Below are 12064 nucleotides of genomic sequence, written 5' to 3'. Positions count from 1 at the left end.
TCTGAAATGGTCCACTTCTGTGCTTTTGGTTGGGTGAACCAATACATTTCATTTTTAGCTTTGAGTTTCTGTCACCTGAGGCTGAGCCCCCTGACCACAGGCACAAGCATAACATATGAACCTCGGGCCTGGCCCACAGTTTCACAGAGGAGGGTGTCTGGACAGTCCAGGGACTGCCCAAAACCCAGCCCTGCTCAGATGCCTCCCTGGTTCCCAGCCCCTCTTGGACCAGGGGCTCCAGGTCCCCATGCAGTAGCCCCACACACCTCTGCACCCCCATCTTCCTACAGTTCCCAGGATGCCAGCCATATCCCCTAAGGCCATGCTTTTCCCTCTGCCTGAAGTCGCCTGCTTCACCTCCTCTCCGAAGCCTCGTGTGGCTCCTCACAATCTCGTGCTCACCCTGGGGACACGTGGGACCACCGGGTCATCACTTGTCTGCACAGACAGCTCCAAGGCCCCGGTGTCACCTCTGTGCTGTCACCTCCTTTCTGTCCAGCAGAGGGAGCTCTAAATCAGGAGTTAGATCCTTGGCGCTCACCTCCCAGCTCCCCAGGGACCTGCCTCAGTTTCCCCAGCTGGGAGGCAGCATGTGGAAGGCAGTGCCAGAGGGGCTCGCCCCACCTGGTGGGCATTCTGTAACTTGTGGGCTGCTGTGTCCAGCAGGTGCTGCTATTGAACCCTTGAAATTGAGGAACTGCACTTTCAGTTTTATTTAATTAAATTCCAAAGGACACACGCAGCTAGTGGCCAATGTGTTTGACGGCCAAGCTCAGACTCCAGGCAGTGATACTCGACGCTGGTCCTCCACACTCCCAGAAAGCTTTAATTAACACACATGTCTACCACCCTGCCCGCACCCGCCCCCAACAGAGAAATTGAAGTAGTCTAGGGTGGAGTTGGTGACCTGCATGTCCAGGAGGCCTCTGGTTGAGTCTGAAACTTCCAGGTGAGCCTGATGGCTCCACGTGTGCCTAACACTCAATGAGGTCGGCAGACTCCTAAGACCTGCTCACCCACCCTGCTTACTGCTGCGTGGAGCTGGGGAGTGCTCACTGGCCCCACTCACTCTGTATGTGGAGCTGGGGAGTGCAGTGTCCAGTTAGCCTCTTGCAGCCTCTTGCTTCCACTTCCCTCTCCAGAGTCCTCCCTGTGGCCCCAGAGCTCCCTGATCTAGCCTTTCCTAAAGCTGACTCACCACCTCCTGGATTCCCAGGCTGGAATCTGGGGCCAGAGATGGAGCATCTCATGTTTTCAAATGATGCCCAGAAGCTCACAGACAGCAGGGCTGGCCGGTGGATGTCTGGGCTCTGCAGGATTGTGGGAACAGAGGCCTGCTGCTCTCATCCTCCCGCCCTCCCCATCAAGACAGGCCTTCTGTCCATCCTTGGCCTTAGGTGGCCTCTCAGCTCAGCTTCACAAGCCACAGGGGCTTGGGAACGTGCAGGAAGGAGCCAGGCTCAGCTGTACTGAATAAGCTTCTCCCCACCCCTGCCCCCTACAGACCTGGGCCAGGCATGCCAGGGAAATAAATCAGACTAATGGACCCAAGTGGGGCCGCAGCCATGGGAGGTGCGGTCCAGACAGCTGCAGCCGCACTGAGGAATGTTGGCCATCCAGACTGAGACCCATGGTCAGGTCAGCGTCCAGCCCAGCCCAGCCCAGCAGGTGGGGAGAAGCCCATGGTGGGACCTGCCCTGGGCCTACGCTGGTCTTCTCAGCACGCTCCCTGCTGGCCTCTTGCTCTGCCTTTGGCTCTATAGCCCCTGGCTGGGAGCCAGCGCTCACCGCAGCCAAAGCCCAGAGGGATGGACTCATGCCAGGATGCTGGCCCCGTGGCAGGACACCTGGGGAGTCCCTGGGCTCTGGGAGGCCCTCAGGGGGGTGCCCAGGACAGTGACCCCTCGGGAACATACCTACTGCTCATTTTTGTTTTGGGGTGTGCTCTGGAGAGCTCAACCTAAGACTCGGGGAGGGGGCTGTAAACCGAAAAACATGAGAGGTAGGGCTCAGTCGATCAAGAAGTTTATTTTGCCAAGGTTGAGGACATGCCCAGAAGAAAAGCACATGGAGTCATAGAAACAGTCTGTGGTCTTTGCCTTTCTCCAAAGATGTTTTTGAGAGCTGCACCATTTAAAGGGGGGAAAGCAGATGGAGGGGCAAGAGGGAGACCTTGGTAATCACATGCTGCAACAGAAGAGGAGCAGGCAGGGGAATCGTCAGCTGTGTGTGCCTCTCACGCTCGGAAACCTGCACTTGCATAAAATAAGGTGAACGTCTCCTGTAGAGATAGATGCTTCTTGGCCGGGCGCGGTGGCTCAAGCCTGTAATCCCAGCACTTTGGGAGGCCAAGATGGGCGGATCACGAGGTCAGGAGATCGAGACCATCCATCCTGGCCAACCCGGTGAAACCCCGTCTCTACTAAAAAACTAGCCGGGCAAGGTGGCGGGGGCCTAGGTACTCCCAGCTACTCGGGAGGCTGAGACAGGACAATGGCGTGAACCCGGGAGGCGGAGCTTGCAGTGAGCCGAGATCCAGCCACTGCACTCCAGCCTGGGCAACAGAGCGAGACGCCGTCTCAAAAAAAAAAAAAAAAAAGAGAGAGAGATGCTTCACCTGTTATCTGTAACTACCTGCTTAGGAACAAAAAGAAAGGCAGCTTCACTTCTCACATGACTTAGCTTTTAGTTTAATTTTTTCTTGTGTCAGAGTGAATCGGGGTCCCGAGTTTGTTTTTGTTTTTGTTTCGAAACGGAATTTCGCTCTTGTTGCCCAGGCTGGAGTGCAATGGCGTGATCTCAGCTCACCACAATCTCCGTCTCCCGGGTTCAAGCGATTCTCCTGCCTCAGCCTCCCAAGTGGCTGGGGTTACAGGCGTGCACCACCACGCCCGGCTAATTTTGTATTTTTAGTAGAAACGGGGTTGCTCCATGTTGGTCAGGCTGGTCTCAAACTCCCAACCTCAGGTGATCCGCCCGCCTCAGCCTCCCAAAGTGCTGGGATTACAGGCGTGAGCCACCGCACCGGCCTTGTTTTGAGATGGAGTCTCGCTCTTGTTGCCCAGGCTGGAGTGCAGTGGTGCGATCTCAGCTCACTGCTACCTCCGCCTCCTAGGTTCAAGCGATTCTCCCACCTCAGACTCCCCAGTAGCTGGGATTATAGGCGTGCACCACCACGCTCAGCTAATTTTTTTAGTAGAGATGAGGATTCACCATGTTGGCCAGGCTGGTCTCAAACTCCTGGCCTCAAGTGATCCATCAGCCTCAGCCTTCCAAAGTGCTGGGATTACAGGTGTGAGTCACCGCGCCCGGCCCCTCCAGACCATCTGAAAACGGGAAACTAGCCAGCCTGCCTGTCTCACTTTGAGCTTCTTAATGCCGTTGCCAGCCTCAGAAGCTGGAAGCCGCTCCTGTGGGCCTCTGATATGCTTGTCCAGATCCCTGGGTCACCTGAAGTGCTTGCTCTGTGGCCACGGGGGGGTTGCTCCAGTGCTGGCAGGCTCTGGCCCCCCAAGCTGGGGAGGAGGGGACTGGCGAGGGCTCTCAGGGTTCTCTCAGCAGGAGTGGGGCTGGGTGCGGGAGGGTTGCCTGTCTCAGGGGTTACCGGCCCGCCTTGCCCAGCACATACCTGCTGAACTTCCTGGGAACCCAGGCCTGAGGCCTGGACAGAAATTGGAGCTTCTCCTCCTCCCTCCCACCCTTTTCCTCCTCCTCCTCAGCTTATCTGGGCTCCAGGTCCAGCCTCCTTCCAGCCGGCACAGCCTGGAGGCGGGCAGGACCTGGCCTCCTGTGACTGAAACCACAAGCCCAGCCTTTCATTGCAGCCACTGACCCAGAATCCCAAGACTGCCGGGACCGGAGGGCCCGGATGCAGTGACTGTGGGGCCCACGGGTGGGGGGCCCAGACACAGTGGCTGTGGGGCCCATGGATAGGGGCAGGCTGGACCCCGCCCCAACATTCTACCCCCGTAAACAGATCTCAAAGCAGGACGTGGGCAATGAAAGGTGGGGAAGGAAACCTGGGGTCCCTGCAGTGCCACACCAGGCCCCCAAGGCCCCTCGGTCCCAGGCCCTCGTCAAGCAGATCTGGGTGTGGGGCATGGCTATGCCACAGCAGGCTAGGGTGGTGAAGGAGCCCAGAGATTTTCACCTTAAAATACGTGTGACAAAAAGAGCCAAACTCTGTACAATATTTAAAGAGGTTTATTCTGAGCCTAATACCAGTGACCATGGCCTGAGGCACAGTCTCATTATGTCCTGAGCACATGTGTCCCCGGTGGTTGGGTGACAGCTTGGTTTTATACCTTTTAGGCAGACATCGGCATCAATTAGTACATGTGAGGTGCGAGTTGCTCAGGTTCAGGAAGGCAGAACGACTCAAAGCAGGGGGTGGGGCCTTATGGGTCCTAGTTGGGGGCTTACAGGTCATAGATGGGGGTCTTACAGGTTCTGGGTGGGAGCCTTGCGGGTTCTAGATGGGGGCTTTTCAGGTCATAGATGGGGCCTTACGGGTCCCAGATAAGGGGTTGTGGGCCGGGCGCGGTGGCTCAAGCCTGTAATCCCAGCACTTTGGGAGGTCAAGGCGGGTGGATCACGAGGTCAGGAGATCGAGACCATGCTGGCTAACACGGTGAAACCCCGTTTCTACTAAAAAATACAAAAAACTAACCGGGCGAGGTGGCGGGCGCCTGTAGTCCCAGCTACTTGGGAGGCTGAGGCAGGAGAATGGCGTAAACCCGGGAGGCGGAGCTTGCAGTGAGCTGAGATCCGGCCACTGCACTTCAGCCTGCGCGACAGAGTGAGACTCCGTCTCAAAAAAAAAAAAAAAGATAAGGGGTTGTGGACACCAAGGTTCTTACTACGAAGATGAAGTCCCATAGGTGTCTGTCCTTAAAGACGATAGACGGCAAATGTTTCCTATGTAGACCTTTAGAAGGTGCTGGACTCTCAGGTAACCTCTTCAGGACTGGGAGGGTCCAGAAGGGGAAAGAGCTGGTTATGTTAACAGAGATTCCTTACAGACATAAACTTTCCCCCACACAAGATGGCTTTGCAGGGCCTTTTCTTCTTTTTTCTCTTTTTCTCTTTTTTTTTTAGATGGAATTTCACCCTTGTTGCCCAGGCTGGAGTGCAATGGCGTGATCTGGGCTCACCACAACCTCTGCCTCCTGGGTTCAAGCAATTCTCCTGCCTCAGCCTCCCAAATGTGTGGGATTACAGCCATGCACCACATGCCTGGCTAATTTTGTACCTTTAGTAAAGACAGGGTTTCTCCATGTTGGTCAGGCTGGTCTCGAACTCCCAACCTCAGGTGATCTGCCTGCCTTAGCCTCCCAAAGTGCTGGGATTATAGGCATGAGCCACCGCGCCCGGCCAGCAGTGGTCTTGATTCTTTTTTCTTTTTTCTTTTTTTTGATGGAGTCTCACTCTGTCGCCCAGGCTGGAGTGCAGTGGTGCGATCTCAGCTCACTGAAACCTCTGCCTCCCAGGTTCTAGCAATTCTCCTGCCTCAGCCTCCCAAGTAGCTGGGATTACAGGCGCATGCTGCCACGCCCGGCTAAGTTTCTGTATTTTTAGTAGAGACAGGGTTTCACCGTGTTGCCCAGGCTGGTCTTGAACTCCTGAACTCAGGCAATCCACCCGCTTCAGTCTCCCAGAGTGCTGGCATTACAGGCGTGAGCCACCACGCCCGGCCAATAGGGCCTTTTTGAACTATGACAAATACACGTATTTGTGGATAAAATATTTTTCTTTCCTTGTTTGTCATGTGATGTTATGCCAGAGTCAGGCTGGCATTTGGGATCTTACAGTCTGTTTAGTCAGTTTTTTTTTTTTTTTTTTTTTTTTGGAGACAGGATCTCCAAACCCCTGGCTGGGGTTGAGTGGCCCAGCTCAGTGCAGCCTGGGCCTTTCTGGCTCAAGCTATCCTCCTGCCTCTACCTCCTGAGTAGCTGGGACCACAGGTACACACCACCACGCCTGGCTGATTTGTTTTGTTTTGTTTTGAGAGATGAGGTCTCGTTATGTTGTTGCCTAGACTGGTCTTGAACTCCTGAGCTCAGGAGATCCTCTGGCCTCAGCCTTCCAAAGTGCTGGGATTACAGGCGTGAGCCACTGTGCCTGGCCTGTTTTGTCAGGCTTAAGAGCTCCGTTTTAATGTTAATGCTGGTCAGTTGTTCCTGAACTCCAAAAGGAGGAGGGTCTAATGGGACCTGTCTGGTCCCCACCTTCCTCTCATAGCCTGAACTCGTTTTTCAGGTTTCTTTGAGTACCCTTGGCCAAGAGGGGGGTCTATTCAGTTAACTGCAGGCTTGGAATTTTATTTTTGGCTCACATATGGTGCCCTGGCTTACTCACTGCTTTAAATCAGAGGCCACTTAAGGGCAGCAGATGCTGGAAGAGGCCCTGCTGTGATTTTCCCTTTTCTGCCTTAGGGCCGGCCCCACCATGGGAAAGCAGTCGCCTTCCACCCCTTCCCCGAAACCTCAGAAAAGAGGGCAGCAGCAATGCAGCCTCACCTGGACAGACTTGTCCCCCAGATAATGTCTCCTCTAGAGATCATTCGAATTCCAAAGGGAATCATTTACAAGTTAATTCCTGTCTCTGGAGTCCCTCTGTTCTCGCTGATGATCATTCATGCCCCATCAAAAGAACCGTCCACACTCCCCATCTCGCCTCCCTGATGAGGAAGGGCACAGGAGCACCGGCCTCCCGGGAGGTTCTCAGGCCATCGCCTTCCTGCGCCCCACCCGACGCATGGGGAACATGTCTCCCCCCGCAACGACGGCCGCTGCCTCCCTGGACAGACTTCCTGGGTCTGCATCTCTGCTCTCAGCCAACTCATTGTGCCCCTCTCTGAGCCTCGGTTTCCTCACCTCTGAAATAAGCTCCTCGCCCATCTCAAAGGGTAACTGAGGAGATCAGTGAGGGAATGTGGGTGGTGGCCTTAGCACAGGGCTTGGTACACTGTCCTGGTTGGGACCCTCCCAGGGAATCCCAAAGCAAGCTGACATCTAGCTGTCAGAGAGGAGACCACTCCTTATATTGCCTTATACTTAATTTCTTCTTTGCTGAAAAAGTAGAAGTTAAAAGAATAGGCAGAAGTGAAAAATCAAAAAATCGTAGACAACGGGGCGCCACATTTTGGGCCTGGTGTTAAAATTCAACTCCTGACCTCACCGCTTGTGCTATCTATAGATTCCAGACAGCATGTAAAAAAGCATTATGAAACTCCCCGTTCTGTTCTGTTTTGTTCTGATTACTGGTGTGTGCAGCCCCCAGTCATGTACCCCTCGCTTGCTCAATGGATCACGACCCCACCCCCGCACAGCCCCTTTAGGGTTGTGAGCCCTTATAAGGGACAGGAATTACTTATTTGGAGAGCTCGATCTCTAGGATGTGAGTCTGCCGATGCTCCCAGCTGAATACAGCTCTTTCCTTCCACGATCCAGTGTCAGGAATTCTGTCTACGACTCCTCCTGCTACAGCTGGAGGGAAACCCTCTTCCTTCCCAGCCCCAGTTGTCTCTTTGTAACCATGATAGTTTGCTGCCGATGCACACACGTCAAATCTGTATGCTGAGATGCTGGGCTGCAGCAGAGAAGGGGTTAATCATAGGGTCACTGAAGAAGTTGTTGGGAGGGAACCTCAAATCTATCTCCCAGAGGAATCTGGGGCTGGGGTTTGTTGTTGCTGTTGTTTGGTGTTGGTTTGGTGTTTTTTTTGTTTGTTTTTTGAGACAGGGTCCCACGCTGGAGTTCAAGGGCAGAATCATAGTGAAATGGCAAAGATTCCCTTGTCCCCTCGCCGGGCATGCAATGGGGGACTGGCTTGCTTCTTTGGTGCCCCACTGCTCAAACCCCTAGGGGAGCATATCGACAGGCAGGGAACCCCACGGCAGCTTCTAGGGGTGAATGTTGATAGCTGAAGCCCCAGTGGGCATGTGCTACAGGGCACTCTCTTAGTTTAGCCGTCTGTAGGCGGCTTGTGTTAACCAGCTCAATTAGGCCTGTGCCTTACCACAAGGACAGAGGCCTGTATCCCGGGGTTCCTGCTGTACCGGAAGAATCGGATCACACGTGGGCTTGGAGAATGAGTGCAAAGTTTGATTTCGTGGAAGCAGCTCTCAGCAGATGGGGGAGCCAGAAGGGAGATGGTTTTCCCCTGGAGTCAGGCCTCTCAGCAGCCTGGGCTCTCCTCCGACCACCCCAGCCAAACTCTGCATCATTCCACCAGCCGATGGCCTGCCGGGGTCTCAGTGTGCTCTTCTGCCGGTGTGCTCCCCCCAACGGCCTCTCGACATCCAGCCGCTTGTGTGTTCTGCCGATGGGTTCCTCTCCATGTCCAGTGCTTGGGTTCCTGCCCACTAGGTCTCGGAGTTTCTATAGGCATAGGATGGGGGCGTGGCAGGGCAGGGTGGTTTTGGGAAATGCAACATTTGGACATGAAGGCAGGGTGTGTCGGTCGTCACCTAGGTCCGTGGGCACAGGCCTGTAGGTGGAGTCCTAGCCACGGACCATGCCCTCCTCTACCCAGCACTTCCCTGCCCACCACTCATATCAATAATTCACTGCAGCCTTGAACTCCTGGGCTCACGTAATCCTGCCGCCTCAGCCTCCACCGTGCCCAGCTACTTTTTTGTTTGTTTGTTTTTTTGAGACGGAGACTCGCTGTCTCCCAGGCTGGAGTGTAGTGGCGCAATCTCGGCTCACTGCAAGCTCTGCCTCCCAGGTTCACACCATTCTCCTGCCTCAGCCTCCCAAGTAGCTGGGACTACAGTAGCAGTGAGGACGACCAGAGGTCACTCTCGTGACTATCTTGGTTTCGGTGGGTTTTTGTCACTTCTTTTTTTTTTTTTTTTTTGAGACGGAGTCTCGCTCTGTCACCCAGGCTGGAGTGCAGTGGCCGGATCTCAGCTCACTGCAAGCTCCGCCTCCCGGGTTTACGCCATTCTCCGGCCTCAGCCTCCCGAGTAGCTGGGACTACAGGCGCCCACCACCTCGCCCGGCTAGTTTTTTGTATTTCTTAATAGAGATGGGGTTTCACCGTGTTAGCCAGGATGGTCTCGATCTCCTGACCTCGTGATCCGCCCATCTCGGCCTCCCAAAGTGCTGGGATTACAGGCTTGAGCCACCGCGCCCGGCCGGTTTTTGTCACTTCTTTACTGCAACCTGTTTTATCAGCAATGTCTTTATGACCTGTGTTTTGTGCCCACCTCTTGTGTCATCCTGTGACTTAAAATGGCTTCACCGCCTGGGAATGCAGCCCAGTAGGTCTCAGCCTCATTTTACCCAGCTCCTGTTCAACACGGAGCTGCTCTGGTTCACATGACTAACAGTTTCACCTTCTGGTCAGAGCATTTGGACCCCCACAGGCTCTGACTCAGCCCTCTTATCCCAGGCTAATCCCATCCCTGTCCCATCCCTGTCTAAAAACCCCACTACCTTCTTTCTGAGAAAGTTGAGTCTTGTTTATACTAAAGTGTTAATGACTCACAAAGCATTCCCAGAGGAAAAGTTAACAGGAAGAGACTCTGAGGCTCTGGTGGTGAAAGGTCAGGCATCAGCCCTGGTGGAGATTTTTTTTTTTTCCTTGAGGCCCCTCCTGACACCCCCATCTCTGCACAGGAATAGGAATGTGCCCAGCGGGTCCACCTATCTGCCCACGTGGCCCCAGCCCCAGGCTTCTTGGAGTAGAGCAGGGCTCATGCGTGTGGCACCCACACGCAGTTTCAGGCATGGACTTTCTCGGATGGCTGGGTGGCTTTGGGGGAGGTGGGAGCTGTTGGTGGAGAATGCTGAGCCCAGCCCTGACGACGGTCCTCTTTTCCTGCCTTAATAGGCTAGTCCTCACCACTGTGGGGGCCTCAATTTGGGGATATTCTCCTCAAACTCCTGCTGGTTCCGAATCTTGCAGGGAGACCAGCATCTCCTTAGCTGCAAATCCCAGTCGCTGCGGGGTCTTGGGGCTTCTGGGAGTCCCTGATGGGCCCAGGGCTTCCTTTCTCACTGACCTGGAGGCCTCTCCCTATGGCTCCCCATCTGACGTCTTCTTACCTGGGAGACTTAATTGGAAAGACTCACAGGGACCCGGGAGCATCACGGGGAGCCCTCCTAGGTACTGACAGATGTTTATTCATTTTGAAAAATGGGCAAATAGCAAATAAAGATGTTTAGGGTACATTTGGAGCAAAACAGCAAAATAGTCACAGCAGTGCTTGCCGCTCAGTGGGGAGAAGGCGCATGGGTTTTCCCATCTTTTTTTTTTTTTTTTTTTTTTTTTTGAGACGGAGTCTCGCTCTGTCGCCCAGGCTGGAGTGCAGTGGCGCGATCTCGGCTCACTGCAAGCTCCGCCTCCCGGGTTCACGCCATTCTCCTGCCTCAGCCTCCCGAGTAGCTGGGACTACAGGCGCCCACAACCGCGCCCGTCTAATTTTTTTTTTTGTATTTTTAGTAGAGACGGGGTTTCACCGTGGTCTCGATCTCCTGACCTCGTGATCCGCCCGCCTCGGCCTCCCAAAGTGCTGGGATTACAGGCGTGAGCCACCGCGCCCGGCCGGGTTTTCCCATCTTTTATTTGGAAATCGTAGATGCACAGAATTGCAAAGAAGCCTAGAGGTCTCCATGCACCCGCCCCCACCCCCACGGCATCATCCCGAAAAGCTGCAGGGCAACTGCCAAATCCAGACACACATGCCCAGCACCCACAGGGACGGCTCAGACAGGGAACTTTACTTTCTTTGTACTCTCAGTATTCCCAACACTTCTGGAATAGGCATGTGACCGTTGATTTTAGCTCCTTATTTCTTTTTATTTAATTAAATAAGCAACATATGGATACTCCTTGTTTTGAGAATTTTGGGCTGGCCGCGCACAGCAAAGAGGCTGAGCGCCCCTCGGCAGCTCCCTGCACAGCCACACGCTGGGATGCGTGTGGAGATCACCCACTGGGTTTGGAGGTGCACAGGACCTCAGGGGGCGATCCCACCAGAGGAGCGGGGCTCGGCCTATGGCCCAGCTACCCCGAACTCCCCAGAGCTCCAGGGGCCTTTCCTTCCATTTCCAGGAGTGACACCAATCTTGTCTCCTCTCCCAGCCTCAACCAGTGGGAAGAGAGGGTCCCATAACAAGCCATGGCACCCCTGCTGCCTGCCCACCTCAGAGGGTCCCCAGCTTGAGGATTCCGAGCAAACCTGGGTGCTGCATGTGTCCCTCCCCTGGAAAGAGCAGGCTGGAGATAGTGACCCCTCGTCCCACCTCCCAGGTGCACTGCGGGTGGACTGGGAACCAGGCAGCAAAATCCACCCAGCTTGAGGCCCGCGTCCTCCTGAAAGGGCCCCAAGCCCACACCCGGGGTGTTGCTGAAGTGACCAAGGTAACCGCTGTGCTGAGGGGGCACGGGAGGACAGAGAGGGGGCGAAGGCGTGGTACCCCAAGATCATCCCAGAAAACACGTTGGGAAGTTCTACTTTGTGTCTAGCCTGACTCCTTCTCCGGCGCCCAGGCCCTTTCCCGACAGACACAGCCCTCCCCTCCTATGTCCCTGAGCTTCCTGGTGCCTCTCCCTCTGCCCCCGGCAGCCCTGGCTTCTGTGCTGTATCCTCAGCAGGGCCTGGAGACACCCCAGAGGCCTTAAGAGCCACACCCTTCACTTTGATTTCTGCAGGAAACGAGGTGGCTCTGGGCCTTGGATAGGAAAGGGTTGGGGGTCTCGCTGGGGCCCAGCAACACTGGCCTGAGTATGACCAGAACAGTCACCAGAGGCCTCCTGGGAGGGTGGGTGCAGCCCCAGCCCCCGCCGTGAGTAGGAGGAGCGGGGGCGGGTGTGAAAGTGTGGTGGGCAGCAGCGGGTCTATGCGGCTCAGCAGTGGAAAGTGAGCGGGCCGGGCTTCCAGGCGAGCTCAGGGACGGTTTTCACTGCAGCTAACCCTCTCCTGCCCGCCTGCACTCCCCGTGGTAACCAAAGGCCCTGCAGTGTGCGACTCCTCTTTATTCTTCCAAACTCTGTGAGCCTGCACGCTCCCATCCAGGACAGAACAGCAGGGGAGAGTGGCTAAAGGACGACG

The sequence above is a fragment of the Macaca nemestrina genome, chromosome 15, assembly GCF_043159975.1.
Source record: "Macaca nemestrina isolate mMacNem1 chromosome 15, mMacNem.hap1, whole genome shotgun sequence".
In the NCBI taxonomy this organism is placed as follows: domain Eukaryota; kingdom Metazoa; phylum Chordata; class Mammalia; order Primates; family Cercopithecidae; genus Macaca; species Macaca nemestrina.
Note: the sequence above shows the minus strand (reverse complement) of the source record.